Source organism: Neopelma chrysocephalum, unplaced genomic scaffold (genome assembly GCF_003984885.1).
Source record: "Neopelma chrysocephalum unplaced genomic scaffold, ASM398488v2 Primary Assembly neopelma1_26b, whole genome shotgun sequence".
NCBI classification, from domain to species: Eukaryota; Metazoa; Chordata; class Aves; order Passeriformes; family Pipridae; genus Neopelma; species Neopelma chrysocephalum.
Window position 1 is genome coordinate 2,138,155 of NW_020897696.1, and position 26,493 is coordinate 2,164,647.

The 26,493-nt window shown below is 38.6% G+C and overlaps 2 long non-coding RNA genes across 2 annotated transcripts; one reads left to right on the forward strand and one right to left on the reverse strand.

Moving 5' to 3' along the window:
• Positions 1–1,266: 1,266 nt before the first annotated feature.
• LOC113964240 lies at positions 1,267–4,959 on the reverse strand. Its single transcript, XR_003533121.1, has 3 exons — positions 4,887–4,959; positions 2,351–2,454; positions 1,267–1,375 (listed from the first exon to the last, which is right to left on the reverse strand). It is a non-coding gene; the product is annotated as an uncharacterized LOC113964240 (long non-coding RNA).
• A 539-nt stretch (positions 4,960–5,498) lies between these two features.
• LOC113964214 lies at positions 5,499–15,720 on the forward strand. Its single transcript, XR_003533102.1, has 3 exons — positions 5,499–5,561; positions 14,802–14,931; positions 15,399–15,720. It is a non-coding gene; the product is annotated as an uncharacterized LOC113964214 (long non-coding RNA).
• Positions 15,721–26,493: the final 10,773 nt, after the last annotated feature.

Below are 26,493 nucleotides of genomic sequence, written 5' to 3' on the forward strand. Positions count from 1 at the left end.
CCAGTTTTTACATTATGTCTGTTAGCCCTTCCCAAACATGAGACTACAGTAGGAAAAAAAAGGAAGTATGGAATACTTTAACTTCTTACCCAGTCAGTGGATCATACAGTCTCTAGAACCAAGCTTTCCCTGGGCGGATTAACATTTCCTAAGACATTTAGTCAAGTAATTCTGAACACAGCTTGATTACTAGATGTAATCAAGGCCAGGCTTGCTGTTTTGGACCAGTTTTTTCCAGCCAGAGTAAGCACTGTTATTACCAAGTCTTGCTTTTCCTGGTTTTCATCTTGTTTACAGGCTGGAAAAACAGAAATGTCATAAGCAACTGAGGGAAAACTAAGCTAAGTAGAAACTTGTCATGGATTTGGCCTCATTTCACTCACACCCTTTCCCAATATTGCAAATAGACTCCTGAGAGCAAGCATCAATGCCATGCAAATCTAACTGGAAAAGTAATAAACAGAAACCTATTGGGATGGTTTTCTTGTTGCTTATAACCAAGGAAGCCACGTAGAAATTGAATCCATTTCACTGAATCTGTTTACATGTTCAGAAACAGAAAATTAGGAAAAAATAAATGTAAAATTATGCATTTTCTCATGTCTCTGATATTCATATTTCCTGTCATATATGTCAGTCATTAGAGAAACATTATCTGGTATCTGTCTGCCACTTCTCTGCATTTCCCTGTGTCCTATTCCTGTGCTATTTTATTCCTATGGAAGATAAAAAATTAACAGTCTGTAGATCAAGTAATTATAATCGTGAGGCCACAGGTTGATAGGGCCTATGGAGAAATGTCTACCTTTAAAAATGTGAGTATAATTACTACATTATGCCTTGGAATAAATGGGAGAGAGGGGGAATTATGGACTTCTGTCACAGCTAGTGAATCAAAATGAGGAGGGAAGGAAAAATCACTGGTTAGGGCAGAAATTAGGCAAAAAGACAGGTTTATAATAACTATGGACCAGATCCTTGAACAGTTGTTATTCATTACCTATCTCCTTTAATATTACTGCTAGTGTTTCTGTTTTGCAGAGTTCTGCAAGATGTGCCAGGCTAACTGATTTTGTATCTCCGAGTCATTCCCCGTTAAGAAGCACATTATCTGTGCTGCTAGTGTAATAGTGCAGTTGTTTGCTAGTGTAATAGTGCAGATACGAACAAGTTAGCACTGGGAGTAAAGCTTGTCTCTCCCACCCCCTTACTCCACAGCTGGCTGGAACCACTCCAGGTCTGAGAAAGAGGCTTACATTTGATCCCCAAAAGTCCAGTGTGTAAAGATAGAATAGCTGATCGTCTTTTCTCTGTAGATGTAGTTGTCCATTCTAACTTTCCTTATGCATATGAAGCCCTAATTCTTCTGTTTTCTCTAGGAAGGAATAGAGGATATTTTGCATGAAGGTAGTCTGTTGGGAAATCAACACTTTTTTTGTTCTCCACCTGGGGAGTGACTTCCTTGAATGTTACTTAATCCCAATACATGACTGTTTTAGGGATATATACGTCCCTAAATATCCTTAATATTTACATATAAATATGTAAAATGCATATAGAGGTTTCCTCACTATAGATGCTATTGCAGTTGGGAACTTGCTAAAACACAGTTGACAATTTCTTGCCATATTTTCAGGCTTCAAATGAACCCTTTGGAAACCTGCACCTTTGCAAAGGTATCCACACTTGAAAATAACTCCCTTGACACCTCCAGCCTTGGCTGCCTGCTCAGAAGCAAGGAAGCAAGTAAGACCAAGCAGACTGGGGAAAAGGGAGTCTGGAGCAAATGAAGAAAAGGGGAAACCTGGAATAAATGCCCACAGACATGAATGCAACTTGAGCTTCTCCTAAATCATGGTAGGAAGATGGTTATCCTATGGGTTATAAGCACAAAAATACCATAATTTGGAAAATACAGTGATGCTAGCTACTGGAAGTAGAGAAGAGAATTTGCATGATGTCATACTAGAAATATTTTCTGCTGCTGTTAATTTTATTACTTCTTTTCCCTTTCTTTTGACTTGTTGGGTAACTATAGGCAAGGCTTGTAACATGCCAAGACCTCTGTTTACTCATTACTGAAGTGAGTACAGTAATATTACCTACCTCAGAGGTTAAAGATTGAAACTTAATTAACCCTTTCTTCAACAGAGATACTACAATATTGCAATACTCTTACTGTATTATTACAGTTTTTATTTTTTATTATACCTTCCTTACCTTTAGACTTTGTTCTCATTATGCTCTCTTAGTATTCATTTCACAAAAGCAGCTTGAGAACTCTTTCAAAATGGGAGAAGAGAAAGACATAGTAATAGAGAGGAAAGAGCATTATAGTAGAAACACTCACCTGAGGTGAATTCCAGCCAGATATGGACCCTTTCAAGGTGGAGCTTATGTGGGATGTGAGTAGTACATAGCTTCTAGAGATGAGGAAGGATTTGTCTCACTGTGCTGCCTGTTTGTGCAATCACAAGACCACAGAGTGTGCCATAAATTAAAATCTCAACTTTGTCTTGGATGTAAGTGCTCAAACAAAAGTTTGTCTTTGGATACTCCCAAAAATCCCAAGCCGCTGATGTTTCCAGTCAGTAAGACCTACACTCATGTTTGTCTTCATTACTTGGAACAGCATGCAAAGCAACAAAGAAATTTATCAAACATTTGCAGGAGAAAACAAAGGATGTAATAAGTGGTTGGACTTACTTTGTGACTGGATGAAATTTTGGATCCGTCTGAGTCTAAGGGACAAATACTGGGCATTTCTTTTAAAATCTGAAAAAGGGAATGGGCTTCATGCCATATGATCATTTTTTTTCCCGATGGGACTGGAGGCCTACCATGCCGGATCAGCTAAATCTGGGCTCGACCAAGCATTTCACTGCCAGAAGCCCTGTTCCTAGCAGCATTGCACACATTTGCTTCTGCCCTTAGGGGAAAAGATCCATCGCTCCAGCAGGCATGGAACTATGGGCTGAGTGTGGTGAATGCTGGTGGATGCTAGAGAGAGAGTTACCTATTGCAACTGTGTTTGTGGAGAAAAGTGTCCAAAAGTCTCATTATTCACCCTACAGCTGTGCTTGAGCAGAGGAGTGCTCTGGCCTGCCTGGCACCTGCAGGAGAGCAGACTCTAAGATAGGGAAAGTTTGCAATCAGAAGGATCCATTACAAAAAGAGAAAGTGATATGTGAAGTGAAATCCTTCTTGTTCTATTTGGATTAATAAAATTAAATAGTTTCTTAAAACCAAATGTGAAGAAACATTATTATTCTATTACTAGTATTAATATTTATATATTCTAGAAGGTAACTCTGTCTTAGAAATTAGATAGCTTGGATTGGACTGGAAGATTTTACTCATTAATAAGTTTGAAAGAAATTCAGCTCCCAGATTTTGGACTGTATTCTGTCACCAGCAGGAGCAACTTAAATTAAACAGGTGTCTCTTTTTCTGGACCTTTGATTTCTGAAATATTTTTGAAAACTCTTTCTGGCTACTGATGATGTGTGAGTCAAGATTATAGTATGATTTTTCAGTCCTCAATTGAATTTGCATTGTGCAAACACCTTCCTTTGAACTATGAATTGTGCAAATTTAATGTGAAAGTAACTGAGAGGGAATAAACAGAGAACCCCAAGTGTAATTTTTTCCAGACACTTATCAGAACATAAATTATCTTAAATATTTCCAGGAACTAGAAATGCATTTCTGCCATTTCTCTCATTATATACCACAGCAATAAAGCCCCCTTACTCTTCCACAGTTAACCTAATATTTGATTTCTGGTAATTATTTCATGGCTAAGGCCCCGATCTGAGACATGGGAGATCTACGTCAAATTTCTGGCCCTGCCACAGACTCCCGTGTAACCTGGGGCAAACCAATTAATACTTCTGTGCTTTCTTTCCCTGACTGTAAAATGAAGATGGTTCTGCCTTTCCCTGTCTACAGAAGTGCATTGCCAAGTACCTTTTTCAGCAGCAAAGTAAAATTTTGGAAGGAAAATTACTTCCTTATTCCTTCTCCTCATCTTCCAGCCCTTTAGCTGTGCTAGTATGTGTTTGCAGGACCCAGAGTGGGGTTGGGGCTGGGAGGGGGAGGAAAAAGGCATGGCATTTAACCTGGATCAGATCACTAAATTGAGGGATAGTGAACTGAGGGATGTGTGCTGGGCTCCTGGGGTGAAGAAAGAATGCTTCAGCTCAGCATCTTTACTGAGAAAAAGCTGAATGGAATGGTACCCCACCTTCTAGTTGCACATGAGCCCCACCAGCACAGTTGTTGTTTATATCACAGTAGCTAGACAGCCAAATTGCTATTGAAGTCAAATTGTGATAGACTCTAGAAATGAAAGCATTTGTTAAATGACTATTGTCCTGAACAGCTACTTTAGAATTGGAGATGTTGATCAAAGAAAATATCTCTGTTTTCCAATTGGGACAGTGAGTACAGGCTAATGAAGTAATTTGTTGACAGTTAAAACTGCATCAATGCTAAAAACTGAAATCAGTTCCCTGCAATCCCTGCTTAGTGTTTTTCTCAGAGGACTCTCTTTCCTCCCCACCAGCTTGAAGATTGTGCACATAAATTAAATGAATTCAAACTGTACCTTTAGTGGAATTAGTGGGTATTTCTGCCAGGAAAATATTCATCTCCAGGGCATATGTTTTGGACAGGACCTCATAGTATCACACAAATGCAAATAGTAATGACACTAGTCGAAATATATGAGGTTATAAGTCAAAGGGAATAAATTTCCCTGACTGATAAAACACAGGCATTACCATTCTGCAGGCCAACACTGCAGCTTCCAAAATAGGGCAATAGCCAGAGGTGTAAGTTTATGGGTAGAAATTTGTGGGTTAAGCAGCCAACAGCGCCCCCACCCTAGGGCCCTGTGCTCCAAACCATGTGCCTCTCCCAACATCCCTTCATCCACCAGTCCCTCTTGCTGCCCTGCTTGAGGAAGCTCTATAGATTCTACAGCAGCAGCGATGTCACAACTTCCTGTGGCCTCCCCTTGGTGCTCAAGGCTCCACATTGGTCCAGACAGCAGTCATAAGATCTTGCACTCCCCCCTGAGTGTGTCCGTACCTTTTCAAAGGTGAGTTGGCAGAGCCCTCTGCACCAAGCAGCTGAGGATCCAAGGAGTGGGCAATGGGCACCCCATCTCAGATAGGCACATGAAATGCATGGCTTTGTCTGTCACCATTTGTAATTGAAGAAATAACTTTGTCAGTTGATTGCCGACGTAATTACAGAGAGAGTGCATGGCACCTTCTCCCTCAGTGAAACTCTACAACCTACTTGCATTATTAGTATCTGTGTATGGTTGTTCGCTGTCTGCTGGCACAATCATCTTACTTTAATTTAGGACACTAATGATATTATAAGATAGTTTGATGACAGTGTAATTTCTTTTGATGTTTGTTGTTACTGGATGTATCAGTTGATTCTGATACCATAAAGCACAGCATTTCATGCCTTCCCAGGAAGAAGAAAGGAGGAAAAAAGAGGGCAGTAGCAGGGAGGCAAGTGGAGGAAGAGGGAGAGAAGGAAGGGTAAGTCATTCAGAGCTCGACTGATATGCTATTTGGAGTGAATGATAATTTCTTAGTACGGCAAAGCTGGCAGCAGTGCTTTTGCTATCAGGGTTTTTACCGTGGTTCTCTGCTTATCTTCCAGCATGACCACTGAAATCTGTGAGATCACACTACGAGCCATGGTATCCTGTCAGGTTTGAAATTATTTCCGACAGGCTACAAAAACAATTGGGCCCTCACTTTGCCTGCTTTTACAGTAGTTGAAGTCTAATTTATAAGATAGATCATTCGCCTCACTGGTTCTGTCCTTGATACTTCAAGCAATGGCTGGTGTTGGTGACTTTTGTTTTGTGATTCTTGCATCTTCTATGGATTTTTTTTATTTGTTTTGTTTAGTTTTTTGTTTTTTCCAGCTCATATCCCTACTTGATAGGCACAACTTCTTTATCCAAATTCATTATTTCCCTGCAAGTAGCTGCTTCACTGTTCATATCAGCTTTGACCTTCACAATACATCACTGCCTGCCTGAGCTGAGATGTATTTAATACTCTCTGGAAAGCTCTTCAGTTAGATTTTAATAGTATTTGTTCTACCTTTGTGTATGAAATAAGAGAAAGCTTGTTTTCCCCTTAGACTACAGGGCAATGCACAATTGCTGATAGGGACTGTTAAAACATTAGACAGTAGTCATTATAAAGCTACAGTGTTGCTGAGACCTGCTAGACCTGTCCAATTTTAAGCCCACCCTTGGTTATGTAAAATTTTCTATTAAATTGAAATTATGCTTTTTTTATAGAGAAATACACAGGGAGATTGGGTTTAAATATACTAACTGGGCTACTCTGTTCCCACCAAAATGCCTTTGAAAATCTTACCTCCAACTGTGGGATGCGGTGTAAGAATTAGATATTCTTTGTTATCCTTCTCTCTCTATCATAGAGCACTATGATGCTTTCAGTAAAATATGAAACATTAAAACTTACACCCCATCCATGTTCCTTTTTGAATTGAAAATGAGTTATATTTTTATGACCACTGAAACATACCTGCACTTAAAAAATGTTCTCACTGCGGTGTGCATTATTATTTTCCCGGTGACATTATGAACATTTGGCATGTGAGATAGTTGGGGACTGACACCCAGGTTGGTAAAACAACTTTGTTCCTCTTCATATCTTTACTCTTGTACTTTCTAAATTTCAGGGGGACCATTGAAAATCCCCAGGGTTGAATTCTTCATACTTTACATCATTCAAATATTGTGCATTCGTGGCATCACATCGGCTTCTGATCCTGCAGCACAGAACCCCAGATTTAAATGAAACATCCCAGAAGATTTCATATAGCTCTCAGTATGTGGAGAACTCAGTGGAAAGAGCACTGTGGTCAAACTCAGAAGATGGAGGTTTCATCCTTCTTCCTGTGTTTGTTTTGTGGCTTCCTGTGTCAAAGGACTCGGCTCTACAAAGTGCTTTGTTACGTTTGAAGGATTATTGCTATAGCCTGATACTGTTCTAGAGTTTCTGTTTCGCCATCCATTAAACAAGGTCTATGTTACCTAGCATTTTAGTGAAGTGCATGGACAAGCTTTTTGACGAAAAGCATCACATAACATGTAGCTATTATTAAATGCTGGCCAGATCACTGTGTACTTCATACAGTTCTTAGGCTGGCTTTAAAATCAATGAGAAAATACAAGAGCTTGAATTTCTTCTGTGCTAAAGAACTTTCCTTCTGTGCTAAAAACATGGACATAGTTTTTAGGGAGGAAACCCAAAGCATAGAAGATGCCATGAAGATGCTGTTGTTTGTTACCTATGGAAATACAATGCAGATATGTCACAGCAAGACCATTCCTCTCAATGGGAAAATTGTTCAACACAAGAGATTTGAAATTTTCGTTTCCACACTTCTCTGTCTGTGATCTCTCTGACTGGTTCCAAGGTGACAGACGACTGGGTGGCAGATTGTGTGATGGATAGCTTGATTATTTTAACAATTAAATATGTAATGAAGAGCTGGAAAGGTTCCACGTAAGTCTCATTTTCACCCTGGTTAAATATGGTGTGCATAATTAATTTTCAAATATGAAAGGGCTCCAGCAAGAAAAGAAATGAAAGAAAGTTGAAGAGATAGTGAATATTTTATTAAACGTCACTCATTCAAAACTCATTAATATACATAGTCCAGGAGTAACCATCTCCTATAAAGTTAAATGCAGTAGTGCTTACTTTTTTGGCAGATTATCTGATTTGTTGTTGAGCGTAATTGTTTAATATGGACCAAACCCAAGCTCGTGTGCCTCTCAGGCCATCAGAAGGTGAAAAGTCATGGCTTTCTATGTGGAGGTCAAATGTAGCCCAAATTTGAAAGAAAGGAGACTTTGTGCTCTCGGTCAATACACAAGTTCCTTTAAAGTCACTGACGACCAGAGATGAGTGAATAATCTTGTGTTCCCATGTTGGGAAGGTACTTGTATGCCTCTGAAGTTTGAGAATCCCAGCACTGGCTTTTCCTTATTGTTATGGGTTATAAATCTGAGAGCTGAATTTTCCTTTCCCTGCTCCATTCTAAGAAAACCGGAGTGAGTGGGGGAAGAAAGCCAATTAGCTTCACAAAGGATCTGGCCGAATTCCTGGTTAATGGCCCATCAGAGACTGGGGGGTTGCTGGCCCCCCTCACACAGGACAGTTTAGTTTTGCTGGGTGCTCTCTCTCTCTCTCTGGAACAGAGACAGAGTCTGTGTGCAGGCTCTTTTAGAGAAAAAACCTGGAAGCCAGGCTTTCTGGCTTCTCATCCTGGTGAAGCCGGATCGCTGCTCTCGGCTGGTTTTTGCACACTGCCTCATGACTCCAGGTGGACCTGCTGTGTTTTCATCGGAGTCTCTGTGCTTGCTGGGAGAAAAGGAGGAGCTTTTGGGATGCTATCAACTGAGAACCACAGTGAGTCCTGTTGGGGGTGAACTGTTTTCCTTACCCCTTCCTTCCACTGGGGGTAGGGTCCCCCATCTTCTTTTCGGCTCCTCCCATGACCCGAGACCAACCCCCCCAGAACCCTCTCCCCGCGTGGTGACTGCCAGAGCCCAACAGCGCCCCCTGCTGACCACAACAGAGAACTGCAGGCCCTGCACCTTCAGGGACCCAACAGCGCCCCCTGCAGGCCACGATTAGGACTGCGCTAAAGGACAGAGAAGTATTCACCCAGACCTTTTTTTTTTGTAGGACTACTGTCTAGTTTTTTTGTGTTCTGTTACTGTTTTTGTTAACATATATATATCTTTTAATAAAGGGTTGTTATCTCTTCTGTTTTTTCCACACTTCCTCGATTAAAGCCTCGTAATTTTTAATTCACAATTGCTGAGAGAGAGGAGTTTGTTTTGTCCCATAACTCATCCTCTTTAGCAAACCTTCCAGTCTCTTCAAACTGAGACACTTATTTAAGAGCACCATTTTCTGTGCTCATTCTTCAGTATCTGGAGACAGTGATTTCCTGATTTGTTTTCTGAGACCATAGTTCACACAGCCACCAGTTAGAGGAGAGGAAAATGGCACAGTTCTCTGTCACAGCCTTTGACTTAACAGGACTCATGAAAACTTGGACATTCATTTTGAAAGAAATTCCATTACTTCAAAATTTATGTGTTCTAAATTGCAATATTTAAAATCCCTCTGCTATTTTTTATGGATTTTTTTTTTAATAGTGAAAGTGTTTTTAATAATAATCAACTAAATATTCCATTTGAATTTGTTGGATCAAATCTACATATCTGTTTTGGGTCCTGTTCGATATTCCTCTGACCTGTTGAATGCCACAGATCTACATATTGTGGTCCTTGTCTTTTCCCAAAGGAACTAGGCTACTTTGTCAGACCAAATCCTCCAGATATTCAGATTCAAAGATGACCTAATAGGAACTGTATCTCTCCACATCATAAAATCAGGACTTTAAAAACTGTTTTACTTTTAAAAAATTAGCATTGAAATCATAGCCAGTTCTAGAAATTAACTGGTGAGCAATATGATTCATAGCTAGTGAATGCTTTGAAGATGGAAAGTGTTATGTAAATGCCAAGAAATAATAATTATTATAATTAGAATATTACTAACAATGGAAGGAGAGAAGATTAAACAATGAGCTTCATTATGAAATCCTTTTGAACGAACTAAGGCTGAGGACATTTATTAAATGCAGTGCCATTCCTCTGCAAAAGAAACATCCTTGCTCCTGCATGCTGCTTTCTGATTCTAGTGCACATCCTTACTCTTTCAGCATGAATCAGATATGAGCAAGAAACCCAGCATAAGAAGAAAAACAAGCATAGTAACAGAGGTACTTTTATATTCTTGCTACCAAGAAGAGACTGCTTTTATTCTCAATTACCCAATCATGGCTGGCCTCCAAATTTTTATATATGTAATCCAAGAGAATTTGAGCTTCTCAGTGAAGCTGGAAGCAACATCCTGGTCCATCTGAAAAGTTAAAGTATATTTCTTGTTAATTTTTCTTGTGGTATTTCTTCTCACCTGACACTGTGGACATTCTTTGTTTTTCTGAATATTCGATCTTTTAAGAGGTATCACTGGCTGCTATGATTATTATTTACTAATTTTATTTGCTGTAGTCCCTTGAAGCTCTAAGCAAGCTCAGAACACCACTGTGCTATGTGATGGTCAGCTTTTATTTAGCATTTCACCAAAACCCAGAATAATTGTGACTTATCTTCCAAATTTCAGGAAGACTTATCTTTATCACCTTGCTAAAATAAGGTTTCAATTTCAAATAAGAAGAAGCAATAATATCTCATTCATTTGCAATCATTGTCAGCCTACCAATTATGGACTCCCTTACTTTGGCAGCTAACCACAGTGCTACAAAGTTCCTGATTGCAACAGGGTTTCCTCTGCATCTCTGGACACAGCTGCCAAAAGAAGGCAAACTCCACTAAAAAGTGCGTGCTGAAAAATATTTCACTGACTCACACTAACCCTAGTTTACCCCAAAATGTACTGCTGTAGAAGACAGAAAAGGGAAGAGCGAAAAGGGCAGCTTAAAAAGCTATTCCATTTTGTGTAGACAACTGTGACTGCATGAAATATTGCCCCTGTGGTAGTCAATGGCAGCCTCGATGTTGACTTCAACGGGCCATGATTTCGCCACACATGCTTATTGTGTCATATAGCCCAGACACTCATTGTCTGTGGCTGATGGACAGAGATCCAGGCTGGGTGTGGTGAGCCCAAAGGAGACAAAACTGGAACACAGTGTGTCCAGTGGCTGGCTGGCCTTATAGCGCTTTCTTCAGTAAGTGTGCTTTTAGTTTATGTCAATCTGTGGCTCCATGCATCAGAAGAGTGACTGCATCCAGGAAAGCACTCTGAGGTTGGGGCTCCTTTGAAGATCTTTTTGTGATAATTTAGATGGGTCATTTCTCCAGCATTTGTGTGACTGGTCAAGCTCCCTTCTTCTTTCTTCTCTGTGCTCACTGGCTTTTTTCTGCTCCTACTAAGTCAATTGTGAAGCTGCTGTTGACTGCACAGACTGCTCAGGCAAACTCTGATCTTCTAGATGAGCATCATATGTTAGAAATTTTGGTTAATTTCCATCAAATTGTGCTATACAAAAAATAGTAGTGTCAGTAATTTCTGCTAAATTATCTGAGTTATCATGTTATATCTCTGCATATTATTGAGTCAGATCTAATGATCAAAGAAGTTGTTGGTCCTCCACATATTTTTGTAGTATTTCTGATGGACTTCTCTGCAAAAGATATCTTATTTTTGGCATACAGTAAATTTTACCTAAAAATGTGGGTTTAGTAGTTGGTACGTTGGTCTTCTATAAAGGAAAAAAGTCTTCAAATGCATTCTTTGTTGTCACTTGCCTTTGATTTCCATATACTGTTTCTTCAATTCAGGAAAGCCTTCTGTTCTTTAGAATATCTTAACACATGCTAAACTCCCAGAGTCAATTGCCCAAAAACACTTCTCTACTTTTCTGTGATTCTGTGGACAGCATCTGGGTGTAGTCACCAAATCCAGTTTGCTGTCCTAGAGCTATGTGGAATTTGTTGCAAAGAAAATCTTAATGTTGCCAGTAGATAAAACAATCTGTAAAAAAGAGCTAACTTCTCAAGAAGTGAAACAGTGCCAATTTTGAAGCAGCACCATGTGCTGCCAATATCATCAAGACATTGTGCATTCACTGGCTGTTGATAAAATGAAGACCAGTGATTCCCTCAGTCAAGGTCACAGATGATAAAGTGCCAAAGGCCCAGCAGCAGAGACACAAGGTCTAAACATCAGATCAGCTTTTGTGTCTTTCAATAGAAAAATAATTTCAATATTTAACTTTCTTTTCTGCCTGAGCCTTCGAGGTCCACAGAGGGTAAGAAGTCACTCAAGTTGTCGTCTGCATCAGTTTTAAGTCATTTCAAGAGATGCAAATGGCTTCCTGACAGGGACTCCTCCTGAGCTTTGTTTGCATTTTCCAGAATAATAACAAGAGCTTTTTAAAGCTTTCCCATTCACAAAGGGGTTAACATCTTCTGTTCCCTTAGTCAAGAGACTTTTGAAAGAATATGTGGCACCGTACCTTTGGAACATTAAACTGAAAGAGATAATCACTTATTCTGCAGGGATTTTGAAACCAAGATATCACACATTAAAAAGAGCATCTTGAAGAGATTTGCTGATGTGAGGTTATTATGAAATATCATTTTTACAGACCTCAGCTCATGTCAGTAACAGTTTCTTTACTATTATTGATCTATTTGAACAATACTTCTGGTTTGATTGATGGTTTGTTGTCATTATTTTAAAAATATTCACATTGTGCCCAGTCCTGACTGGATGCTCTTTTAGAATTCAGTTAGTATTTTTTCACTAAATATTCATTTTAGGACTTTGCCAGATAACAAGAGGCAAAGATATGTGGCAAGGAAAGAGGTATAACTAGCAATATACTAATGATGTATCTCTTCTGGATTGCATTTAAATAACTATGTGTTTATTCATAATGACAAAATCCCAACCATGAAGTGCTTACAATTCTTCTTAAATGAAACTGGCAGTGGAGGAATAGGATCTAGTTAGCAAGAGTGTCCTTGTATGATGGAATAATATAAACATTCCAATAAAGACTTCGTTTTCCATCAGTGTTTATACTAATCATGATAGACCTTTTCCAACTACATCCAAAGACAAGATGGTTTGCCCAGCAGATGGTGGAGGAAAGTTAGGCTGGCCAAAACTTCAACAATTCTATTTAATGACAAATTTGGAGGTTTCAAGAATGAAAGCAAAACCTCCAGTAATTATTTACACACATAAGCAATGACTCCATAGTTGTCTCCCCCTTACCAATTAGGACTCTCACCTAAGATGTGAGAAATAGAAGTTCAAAGTGTTGAAGAAAAAAAGAGAAAACAGTGCAAAAGTATCACAAAAGAACAGACAGTAGTGTCTCTTCCTATCCTATCTCTCGTTCTGAGATTTGTAGTATGTGGTGGCTTCTGAATGCATTCTGGTCCCATACTCTCATTATGAGCCTGAAGGTTAGTTTTCAATAACTTCATTCAGAATTCAATCTGTATAGATTCTAAGATCTAAGCAAAAACATCTGGCTTCAAGATCTGGATCTGTGATGGTATTTTATTGATGTTTCAATTAAGTTAGTATTTTCTGGTTAAAAATTCAATCTGCAGGGCTTGAGGGCACATCTTGGTGGCACCTTAGAGCATACTTTGTGATCTGTAGTCTGCAGATTTACTGTAATCAGTGAGTCATATTTTTAAACAATCCTGATCATGTGCATCCTTGGAGATTCAAAGAAATTCTGACAGTTGTTGGTGAATTTATGAATTACTGACTTTAAAACTTAAGTGCCACTAAATTTTTGTGCTTTTATAACACCAGGAAAAAACAGACTTTCTGACATAGTCTTATAAAAAATGAGTCTTCTAACTAGAAAAGAAGTTTTCTTCCATCACCTTATCCACTCTTTCTATTTTGCACTATGTAGGTTGAAAGTACTTTGGCATAGGGATCGTGTTTCCTCTGATCTCTATAAAATGCTCAACACAGTCTAATCCTCATTAGAGCCTAATGCCGTAACTGACATCAACTGTGTGCATACAAATTTCTTGCATGAATGAAAACTGACAATTGAATATCCCGATCCCCCAGTAAGTTGTACATATATAGAAAGAGAAATACAGAGATATGATTAAACATGTACATCTTCACATATGCATGCATGTTGGAGATTTTCTGTATATATTTTAAGAAACAGTTATGCAAAAAGAAATGTAGCTACATTCGTTTGTCTCTGGTGGAGAAACATGCTGAGAATTTATAGAGGGAAAGGCAGGAGCCCGAATATCTTGCCTAGTTTAGAAGAGGAGATAAAAGTTTCAAAATACACTACTGGCTCTGGGATACTGAAAAGCCTGCTGCAAGTCAGAGGAAGAAAGAGGTTAGTAGAACATGTCTATTTTCATCCTGTCAAAAGGTTCCTTCTGGCTACCTACAATGTCGATGTAACTGACTCTGGAGGAGGGTATTTTTCCATCTCGCTGGGGATACCAGATGTAAAATACAGTTTGCTTGCTCAGCACCATTGCCCCAAAGACTGGGAGAGCAGAGGGGTGGGGGAAGGTGAAGGAGAGAAGTGTGGCTGAGCAGAATCAAGGGGGCAAAAAATTATTGAATCAAACAGTGAACCAGCTGTCTTCACAGCAACTTGGCTTCTGATGACCCTGGTAGAGTGAGGATGCTGCAGTGCTCTACAAAACACTCCCTCATTTCAGTTTTAAAAGGCTTCATTGCACCTTATCACATCAAAGCAAAGCATCTGCATGTTCCAGTTGTGGGGCATCATGTGTCTGGCTCCCCTCTGGCTCTCACTAATCCCCTGGATTATCGCAGCTCTCTAAAGCAGCTTTTAAAAACCCTGTGAAAATAGTACTCCAAGTGGGTGTGTGAAAAGCGGGGACTGAAGCAGTAAGGCTGCCTGTGCCTATGGAATTCATATAATCACAGCCTATGCTACCCAAAAAAGGTGTTGAAAATCTGCTTTTGCACTAGCTGATCCCAGACAATACTGGCTCTCAGTGAGACAAAACAAAATTGAGTCTGGTTCGTTCATTTGCTGGAGCACATCTGAACCACTGCTATGAGTTATAGCTCATGCTGAGCACACTTACACATTGCTTCTGAATGACCTTCCATCATTCAGTTTTTTTACTCTCTTTTCCAAAGTCACTATCTGCAAATCAGGGAGTTCTTCAAGGTGATGATGCGCAGTCTGCAGAGAGGGGAGATGACATGGGAAGCCTTTGCTATGGAGATGGCACCTGATTCTCATAGGGTTTCTATCCCAGCAGTTCAGGTATGAAAAACAGAGGACTCCAGCCTGTACTATCAGTCCTTTCATAATCCTCATATCAACTTCAGAGAAAAGGAGCCAAGCAATGAACACAAAAGGCAAAGCTTTCCCTAAGTAAAGGAGGTGAGAAGTTTATTCAGACAGTATGGCTCTTCCTGTCTTAGACCTGGTGGCTGGTCATTCCCAAAGGACAGTATAATAATCCCCATGCAAGTCATGGTATTGAAAACTAAATGATAGTAAACCCTAAAGTCTTCAGTAGTCCATGAGATTTTTTTCTTTTCTCTCATTTAAAAATAAAAAAGATTATGCATGTCTGACATTGACACAAAGTCTGGAGAACTGACCCATAAAATAATTAGAAGAGGAATTCACCCTCTGCTCTACCCCCCTTCCCCAACCTTTCCCATCTCAAAGCCAGATCAGATGAAAGGCAAGCTCTGTTTACTTCCTGATCTGTCTAATTTCAGTAACGAGGACCATCCCGACTTCATCTTCCTGCAGCTGCTAGAAGTGAAACTCAAGAGGCTGCCGCAGGCACTGCAGCACCTTCTCAGAACTGTTTGACCTTAATGGATTAGCGTTTCCCTGAGCAGGTGGCAATTTAACAAGAGGAGACAAACTTTTACACTTAGGAGACCTCTGGTGAATGGCATCAAATTTCAGAATGTTGAAACAGAGCAAAGAAACTTACGATGCCTTCCCACCTTAACCCTGTGCCACTTTAACCCCCTTGCTATGCACATAAGTTACAGCTTTCCAGTTAGGATCCTAAGTCCATTTATTAAGGAATCAAAGTAAAAATGGCCTTATATTCTTAAGATGTTGTACCCTCACAAATCCTGTTGAATTAAAGGAGAGCGATGGGTGCTTTGATTTCAGTCTGCTTAAGTCTGAATGTCTGAATAGGGTGTTAGGAGTATTACTTTGGGTTCTTCATTTTGCAAGTGTGTGCCACGGTAAATACATCATAGTAAAAGCAATAATAGTATCTTTTGATTTGAGGATGTAATTCTACCAAATGATTCACAGTTTAAACTGACAGTACCAAATGCATTGTACTATATGCTTTCAGTAGGTAGAAAAGTAGAAAAAAAAACCCAGCTTATTTAAAAAAAGAAAAAAGTATTTGTTGATTCCTACTACACACATCAGCCTTAGCAACAGACTAGGTTCTACTTTCTTTTAGTATGTTTTCCACTGTCCACTCTGATTTGTTTGTTTAAGGATTCATCATAATAATTACAAGTCAAAACTGTCAAACAGATGTCCAAGATCTGATAGCCAGGTGTCAGATACCATATCAAAACCTAAAGACAGAGATACCTCTCCTTAGGCTTCTTTACACTAGCTCAGCCCCTACAGCTTTGATGACTTACAACACCATATTGGGTATGTTTTGAAACAGGTTAGTGCTGTGTATTACTAGATTTTCCAATCAGCAGCTAAGAAACATGAGATTGTTTTTTACCACAATAGGAAGAAATATTTCTAGGAAACAGGCAAGATGGTAAAGCAAAAGCAAGCAAAATGAGTGATAAAATGTCTTTTTTTCTTGTAAATAAACCTGTTACTTTCTGAATAGTCTGTTCTTGTCAACAATATGTAGGAATCTCATATAATACGCATATACATATGTTTATATATTTATTTTTCTGTATGCATTTGTGTATAATGTTACATATACATATATATCTTTGTGTGCATATACATAATTCACATATAGTTATGCCAGATATTTATTTACCAGGTATTTATTTCTGAGCTCCAGTAGTTTCTGTGTGTTTCTTTATAAGCAGAATATGTTTTGTGCATTTTAGAGTTGTCATGTCAAATGACTTCAGTGGAAAGCACTGACATGCTGTTCAGTTAAAACCTGCAGTCATTAAACATCAAGGACATTGTCCTTTTAAGACAGTAATGTCCTGAGAAGCATTGCTTCTGGGATCACATTCATAGGATTGTCCAGTGACATCCAACTTTTCTGAACGTATCTGGCTCTATATTGTCTGGCTCTGCCCCCAAAGACCTGTATAGCCATACACGATTCATGAATATTAAAAGCACGATTATACTTTTCACCCCAGCATAGTTCATCTGTCTATTCAGATATGTATGTCAGCTGTTTTAACTGAAACTGTCTCCCTGACTAGTACCTCACATATAGTATTTGCATGACTTCATGAATACATCAAAACTGTAAAGCTGCATGTTCTACATGCACATTTCTGATTTTTTTTAGTAAGGGTGAATTCCCCAGGGCCTGCGCAAAGCACGAGTAGAAGTAACTGTCAGAAAGAAAGATTAGCAAAGATGAGATCAGTGGATTTCTCCCCTAGTTTGGTGGGGGCCCCTCAGCCAGCACTTGCTGATACTGTGTCTATGCTGGTTTAGTGTGCAGTGATGCATAGCTTTGCAGGTATGCCCACATAAAAAAACCTCTCATCCTCTACTGGAAGAAAACTACTGTAGAGCTTTGCAATAGAGGCCAGCAGGTTCCAGCATATGGCTTGTTTTCACTCTTTGTTCTGTGAATCTAAGCTCCATGCCCTCAGAGACCTCCTTTGTGGACAGCCCAGTGGATGCACCTCCTGGCCAACATACTCAGGTACTTTTTCTGCAATAGATAGTAGAGCCACTACATAGCAGTGAGTATCACAGATATTTTATGTTGGGAGGGAGGGGAACAAAGAAAAAAACAACTCCCCACACACATACTCAAGCAGCAAACATCACATTTTCTTTTTCAAAATAAAGAGAAATTCAAAATGTCTCTTTCCCTGAATCCAGCCAAATATGCAACCAAGCAGTGGATTCCTACAAAATGGGTGAATTTCAAAGTGACGCGGGATGTAACAAAGTAACAGAGACCAAGGTAGTTTTGTCTTCCACCACTCAGAATCATAACCAAAAACAATCTGTTGAAATTATGCCGGAATCAAATATTTTAGGAAAGTAAGGAAATATACATAAAATATATGCAGTTCCAAAATATTTTACCCATAAATTTCCTCTGCACTTGTGAAACTGGACAAACTTCGGTCATGCTAGATGCAGAAGCAACATTAAAGCTTAATTTCTATTCAGTCAGTAGTTTGCTTCCTTCTTCCAAAATATAAAATTAGGCAAATTCACATCCCTGGAGAACTTTCAAGAGCTAACATATGTGACTATGATGTGAAACAGTAATTTATTTGTATTAATTTTAAACATGCAGTGATTGGAAAGAGGGAGATATTACAAGAATGAAGTAAAGGCAGAAGCATTCAAGCTAATACAGAGCACACATCTTTCAACTGCATTAGAAATCTCACATATATGTGAAATTCAGGGAAATCCTGAAAATTTCTGACACTCCCTTAGGTTTTGGGGTCTATAAACTAATTAATGGATAGCATCATCTCTACAATACAATAGATAGATTTTTTATTTGTGGCAGATATAATAATGATAGTTTCTTTCATTAACTTTTAGTAATAATCTTTATTTAATAGTTAATAAAAGTATAATTTGATACAGTAAAAATTAAAAGTATTCTTCATTTCTCTGTAATGTTTCAGAAAGACCTGTCAAAGGACAAATGATGTCAGTTGCTTACAAAATACATACATTAGTCAGATTATGTGTAGACCTTTGCTTTACAACACCTAAGGGTCTGATCCTGATGACAGTTTACAACACAGTTACTATTCCGAATAGTAAACTTTTGACTTGCTAAAAGATATCAGTTAGATATAGACTGTATCCTTGCATGTTATAGCTTAAAATGTGCGTGAATACTTTTGTTTGAACACTGAACTTCATGCTAACTGTTGGTGAGATTTCACCCAGAAATCCTTCAGCACTCCCCATTTAAATTATGGTATCAGTCTTACTGAATAAAATAATATCTCCATCATTAGATAAACATAGCTTTTCCCACGAAGAGCTATGCAGACAATTCCCACCAGCAAATGTTCTGTCAACTAATAAGTCACTTTATTAAATGGGGCAGGTGTATTCTCCCCAGTATCTCCACTATAACATTACATTGACATGTCACAGTCCTGATGTATTTAAATTAGCACTGCAGGTAAGCCATTCTTCTGCTGTGAGGTTGCTGCATCTTTCAGAGGTCATCCCTAGGCCAAAAATGAAGCTTCCACCTTCAACCAAAGCCTTCAGTTAAGCCAAAAGCCTGCAACAATAAACAGTTAAGTTGTTCTGACATGATCAGTCAATAAGGCCTATATACCTTTCCTTAAACTATGTTTTAGTACTTAACTCTTCCAAAATCATAATGTAACAGCAGTTATGCTTTCCCAGTATTTTATGATTTGGTAAAGGAAGGATAGAATCATTTCATATGGCTAAATCTTAACATAAAGAAAGTTAAACATTATTTTACACTCATTCCAGAAGTTAAAAGGGAAAGCATGATTACTTTTGCTGTCTTGATTCGAAATTCTCATTGTTCTGCCATATAAAGCAATCTTAAGAATATGGTGTATGACTACATATATACTATTAGATGGGTCTTCTACCGCAAGTGAATACTTGCTGTCTTTAAAAGGGCTAATTATTAGACTGCGTGTATACGAAAATATTTGGTTTTCGTCGTAACCATTAGAGACCATGGCATTTTCTGTTCAGATGCTTCCTACCCACAGATAGTATCTGAGTTTGGGCTGGCTTTTCAGTCAAAAAACAGGAAAGGAGTGGCAAAGAGCACTGAATTTTTAATAAAACAATAATAGCTTTAGTCTTCCTTACTCAACAGTTGCAAAAGACTGAAACTTCAAAGAAATATAGGTAAAAGATGAAGAATATACAGTAGGGAAAAACAAAAACAACAACAAAAAAAGTCTCTCAGCGGTCCCCTTACAGGTGTTCTGTTTTCCTGCTTCAGACCCAAATCTGCAAGTGGTCACTGACATAGCTAAAAGACTGGGAACCCGTTATAAAGAAGAACCAACTCTGGAATGAAAAAGAGATTGGTTATTGGCAAGGACCTTTTTCAAGACAAAATAAAGTAAATTTTGCATTGTGCAAACATCAAATGCTGCAAAACCGGCTGCTAAAATAAGTGTCTGTGGGGAAAAGGCCTGACTTGGGTTAAAAATCAGAGAATGGATAAAAGCTTTGTGAAAAAAACCTCTTTCCTCACCTTGGGAAAGATGTTTATTGTGACATGAGCTGGCATTTGGAGATTCTGTGTGTTACGCCATAATTGCGCACCTTTCCTAACAGGATAAAAGAAAGCCATTTGCATGAAATTGCTAAGAAACTTGGTCCCAGGCCTAAAGAAATTAGGAAAATACTTGCTTTGGTTACTGTGGATGCAAATAATTACTGTGGATTACTGTCTCTATGCCCTGTGGATCAAGATGATCATACTCAATACGGTGAGTTTAAAAAAGAAACATCACTCCTGAAATTTTTAATCCTAGATATTTTTACTTGTGTTGGCAAGAAACTGAGTATTTTTATAAGAGACTAGCTCTTCAAATGTTGCAAAAAGACACCTAATTGAATCTCAGAATGAGCGATTTTACAAAACTGGATTATTTTAAAATTCTCCAAAGCAAACACAAACATTGAAATACTTGGAATTGCATGTATATGAGACCTTAGATTACTACATCTAAAAATATCATCTTCTATAGACCTTAGGGCATTTTTGGTTGCTTGATGTGTTTAGAGAGTTATGGTACTCACTTGTGGGTTTTTGGGTTTCGTTTGGTTGGGGGTTTTTTTTGTGGTTTTTTGTTTGTTTGTTTGTTTGTTTGGGTTTTTTGTTTTGTTTTGTTTTTAATTTTATTTTTTAATTTTTTAATTTTATTCTATTTTATTTTATTTTATTTTTTATTGTTTCATTATTATTATTTTATTGTTTTTCATTGTTTTAGGAAAAAATTCAAATAACTTCATGACTTCTAAAAATTCTCTCCAAATTGTAGTTGACTGCAATATGCTATTTTACTTCCTATCCTAAAATACCATAAAATGGCATGCCATGCTCTGTCCATCAGGTGCTGGACTTGTCCTTGTCTCTGCTTACTGATAGAAGACATCAATACTTTGTACCAGATCTGTTCTGCAGGATGCTAATCACATCTTCACAGGAAGACATAAGCATCAGGTTTCTTGTTGCCAAACTTCAGCCGGGAAATTCATATTGCCAAAAGATATGGTTTTATTTATCACATCTAGCATTTTATTTGGAAAGCTTTTGGGAAAAAAATCGTAAGAGAACCTCTTGCCATGCCAGTGGACTGAAACATCTTCAAGACTCTTTTTTCCCCTCATTTCAACAGTATTTCTCTATTGCTTTAAATTCAACTTGTCCAAGGCTTCTGTGCACACAGCGAAACTTCTTTTAAAGACATTTTGCTTGCCTTGTGTTTTTCAGACTCTCCACTCCATCTCTGACTCATTCCACGTGGGAGTATTTGCAAAACTCTTTGGCTCACCCAGTCTTTGATTGACGTCAGCATTGTTTCCTTGCTATTTTTATCCACCTTGTCAGGGCTAGTAAGTACAGTGCAGCGTGTTGATTCTGAGTCAATTTTTCATCAGTGTTATGCAGCTTGAAGGTTTTAGTGGTGTCTTTAAAGCTTCTTAGTTGATCTTTATGTGGAAGCTTAAATAAATGCTGTTTGCATTAGGACTGGTAAATCTGAAAGATTTCTGTTCCTCATTCTTTGCCACCCCAGCAGCAGTAAGGTGCTTTGCAGAATTTCAGTCAGTGCCTATATGTCATTTATACTTATTTATTTATTCTCATGATTCATCACAGATGAGGCAGGGTGGCAGCGAATTTGTGAGAAAATAAGAGGGTGAAATAATACAACTGCACCTTGCCACAGTTTTCATGTATAACCTCTGGTAAATCCCTCAGTCTTCCACCCCTGCAGTCCATGTCTGCAGCTGGAGATTCAGCATGTATTTCTCTCTGACTTGCAGAACTTAGTTCATGTCTGATGTAGAGGTGGAACATGAGCAAAGTTCAAACAAATCCTGAGGGAGAACCTGAAAAGTGGGGTTAACCTCTATTCTGTTGCTGTCATCAAAAAGGGACCTGTAAATATATAGGTTACTATTATGTTTAATTAACTCTTGAAGGCTCCAGGCACTGTGGCCCAAATCCAGCTTCCACCTCTGCAGGCTTTGAAGTGCTGGAGGAAGCATGTCCTATGGCAGCGTAATCAATTTATTCTCACAAGGTGAGAGGACTTTAATGAAGGAAAGAATGATCAATGGATGTTTGCCAGCATGCTTGGCTTTGCTTCACAAATGTTCTCATTGCTGGCATTAAACCAAGCCAAAGGATCTACTTATCCATTCAAATGTTCTCTACACATGGTGGGAGGTAAAAGATGATGGTAGAATGAGCAACAAAGATCACATTTCCTCAGTTTTCTATCCCACTAAGTTATCCATTCCATTTCCTAGTGCACAAGTCTCACCTAAATGTCACCTTCTGGGGGGAGGACACTCTTTGTTGTCTATTCTACCTCCAAACCTATTCACAATGTGGTCCTTGTACAGCCTTGCAAACAGTTGCAGGATTTTGCCCAAAAAGTAGAGCCTCTATCAGAGCTGGGGGGATCTGATGCATGGACTAGTCTAAAACAGCTCAGCACTTGCTGAAATTCCTGCTTGGTCAGCTGGTTAGTGGGCAGAGACAGCCTCAATCAGCTGCTGATTGCTATTTCAGCTCTATTCCCTGCTCATGTGTGGAGGATTTCCTATTAGATGGTTTTATGTTCTTGGCATGAGAACCACATGCTGGAGCAAATCTCTTCCAACTGATCGTACTACACTGAACAACTTCCGCTCCTTGATTACTGAGGAAATTATTAGAAGAAGAAAGTGTGTAGATCTTTTATCATGCCTGCCTTAACATAAGGGAGGTCAGGAATGGTAAGGGGAGGAGAGATTTGAGCAATCATGTAGCTTTCTTGAAAGCTCTTATTCCACTATTTTCTCTACCTTACTTCTTGTCCGCTACCTAATTACTTCCATATCAAGTTCTTTAACTCAGAGTGCCACCTCTCACAGGCTTTTAAAACTTTGTACAAGTCTGCATCTGGAAGCTGTAGTTGTGAGACCCAGTTTTCTCACACACACGGAGTACGTAACTTTCAAAAACATTACAGATGCATTACATCTATGACTTTCATCCACACTTGATGTATTTTACTCTTGATGTCAATGAAACTGCACAGCATGCTCAGGTTTACTGCAAACACGAGTCTTTTCTGAAGCTGGTCCCTAAGGTGCTTGTTTGTGATGCCCAGTAAAATATTTAAAACTGCAATAACTGGAAAGGGTTTAGGTAATTTCAGGTGCTTATTATTTTGACTTGTGCATTTGTATTGTATGAGGTAGCAATCAGGTTAAAAGATATTGTTTGACGTAGAGTGAAGGAAGCCCTCAACAAAAGCAGTGAAAATGTCTTACTCCTACCTTCAATACAACATTGTGTTTCTGTTCTTTGGAGCAGATTTCTGAAGCAGAGAAATATAGTTTTAGTTACTATAATTTAACTCATATAGGAGAATGAATTAGTTGGGGAAATGTATGAACAGTAGGACTTCCTGTTACATGGAAATTACAATGATTTTTAAACTGCACGTAATGGGAAGAAAATCTATTTGACATGGACTCAGAGAGTCTTTTATGTGGGAATTTAGACATCCTAATGGTAAAAGAAACAGTTAAAATCAGTGCCCAGCACTAATAAAGTTAATATGTCAGAAAACAGAATTTACTGGGCCAAATAAATAGGGTTTAGATCAATATTTTAAAATACATTTCTCTTCAGCTTCCAGTGCCCGTGACTTCAACTTTAGGTAGGCAAAGGCTAAATTTCCTGAAGGCTTATTGAGGTGTCAGAGCCTAATCTTGTATGTGCAGTTTTCTACTCAGTATTCAATTTGGGCAACACCAGGAGATCCAATATTTGGAGGTTAAAATAATCTTTATACATGCAAATCAAGTAGTTTGACAGCTAAATTCCAACAACTGTATTTGTAACTGATGACACCTGCATTCCTTTATGCTAAGACTGGCAAGTCAAGCCTTTGGGCTATGCTTTTCAAAAGCTTAGGGATTTATATGCATAATTCCCAATAACAGAGAAGCAAACTGGGCACCCAGATACTATAGTCAGCCTCAAATATGACTTCCCAAATTCACTCAACCTCTTCCTTACTCTATCAGTGCAGAGAATACATGGACACGTTTTGGAAACAATTCGTCTGAAAAAAATATCATTTTAACTAAACAGTGTGCTTAGATGAATGAACCAGGCTGGACAGCAAACAAGGCAAAGGTTGTTCTCTGATCTTAAAGTAAGGAAAAAGACTGATCCTGAGGAAGAAGAAGTGACAGTATAAGCTGATGGAGTTCTTTTCAACTCCCACATACAAGCTAAGTATGATGATCTGCCTCACGGCCCTAGAGGACTTCCAGTAGTTACAGGGAGAATGTATCTTCTGTTTCTTTTCTCCACAGCAAAGTTTTCCAACAGCATAGATAATACTCAATAAATGAGAGTTTCTTTCCTGACTATTGGATATTGCAATATTCCATTTTATTTCATATTTTCTATGCCATGTAATTTGGGCCTTGTACACAGTGTTAATACATGCAATAATTATAATTCTCCTTGACTGCATCATATTTAAAGGTGTAAGCTTCTCAATTCATCTCCTTGAGGCAGATTACCCAGGAGACAACCCGCACATTACAGATGGAGCTACTCTGATCCCATTAACTGAACAGTGAGGAGAGCATTTGAATCACAGACTCCAGAGCCTAGTGAAACCCTGATCTCATTAAAAGGAAAGCTGGCAAGACTGTACCATTGGGGTGCCACTTTGGGTGTGCCTTTGAACTTAAGACTGCATCCAAGGGGCAAGTGTTGAGTGGAGATGGGACTGAGACATGGGGATGAGGTCCCTTACACCACATCCGCCTGTGCCTGTGAACTTCCAATCCTTTCTACCAGACACCTCTCAGCAATTTATGAAGGTGCCAGGGGGCTCAAACCACCAACGTGAGGCACAGAAGGAAAATAAAAGAGCAGACAACTTAAAACCAAGTGGATTAATTAAATAATCTATATATTTACCAGTGATAATTCTGCAGTAAAAAGCCTCTGGGGTTAGACATTTTATAGGGATTTTAATTCCTTAATTTGGAAGGTTCGGAACCCTAAGGATTGTTACTCTTCTTGGTTTCTTAAGTGATTTTGTGGAATTGTCATGGTACAGGCTTTGTCTTTTGGGCTGTTTTCTGTCAATACAAACATCTGTCAAGGACAAGATATAGAACACTCCCACTGTCCTATTACATCATGTAGTTCATTGATTTTTGTAGTGCTTAATGGTCTAGAGGTACACACACAGATCTGGAAAATTAGGAAATCTGGATTATATTTGCTGCTTTACCAAAAAACCCTCACTATTCTGTAACTAAGATAAGAGACTTATCTTAGAAACTTTGCATTTTGTTGTGTGACCTCTGCTATAGGAAAAAATACTCTGTGCAAGAATTAAGTGCTCAATATTAGTAAGGTCATGTATTAATTCTGGATATGGATAAATATGTTGCACTTATACATTGAGTAACACTAATTCTGAAGATAGACAGAAAAAAAAAATACAGATCCCACTGACCTTTACCCTCCCTTCTTCTTTGTCCCAAGTGATCTTCAAATCTAACTCCTGTCCCAAACTTTACATCTTTATCATTAGGAAACAAAAGCTCAAATATATTTTCTTTTCCCCACTCCCTTTCTTTTCCCATTCACACCTCCTCTCTTTCAAATGCTTTTGTCAGAAATGAGAGTCCAATATCCTATTTGGTAGGCTTTTCCAAAGCATGGCTTACTGGAATTGTAATATAATGAGAACAGATACAGAGGCATAAACCTCTTCATTCTCCTGCAAGGAACATGAAAAAGTTCATGATGAATAAGTGAATCAACTATAAATAAAGTGTAAGCTATATTCAAACTCCAGATTGCCATTTTTGTATGGAAAAAAGTGGCATCAAGTTTAAAGACCATGGTACTGCAACTGTATCTTGAACCTGAGGAAGTTCAGTTTTTCCTTGTTATGATATCACTTCTGGTGTCTCTCAAACATTGTTTGAGTCTTCACAAAAGAGAGAAATTGAAAATCCTATAAAAACGAAACCAAAACAAAAACCATGGTTTTTCATTCCTCTTCTTTTTGGATAAAAATGCAGAAATCTTTCTACACCAAGAGGGAACAGGGACACAACATTATGTTTTGCTTTTGGGCACTTCGGGGAAGGAACAAAGCAAAGGCAAACTAAATGCCTAAACTAAATGGGAGTTAAACTTACCTTAGGGAAAAAGGGAATCAGAAGCTAGAAACAATATTTGCTCTAAGCAGTGATGTGCTATAGATAAGACTGTTTTGTTCTAGCCTCCAATAAGTCCTCTGTCCTTGAGTGCTCCCGCAGGAGGGGAGAAGGAGAAATCAGCCAAAAAGTAACATCTCCTGCCATTTAAGTCATAAAAATTTTGCATAGCCAAGGTGAGGTGAA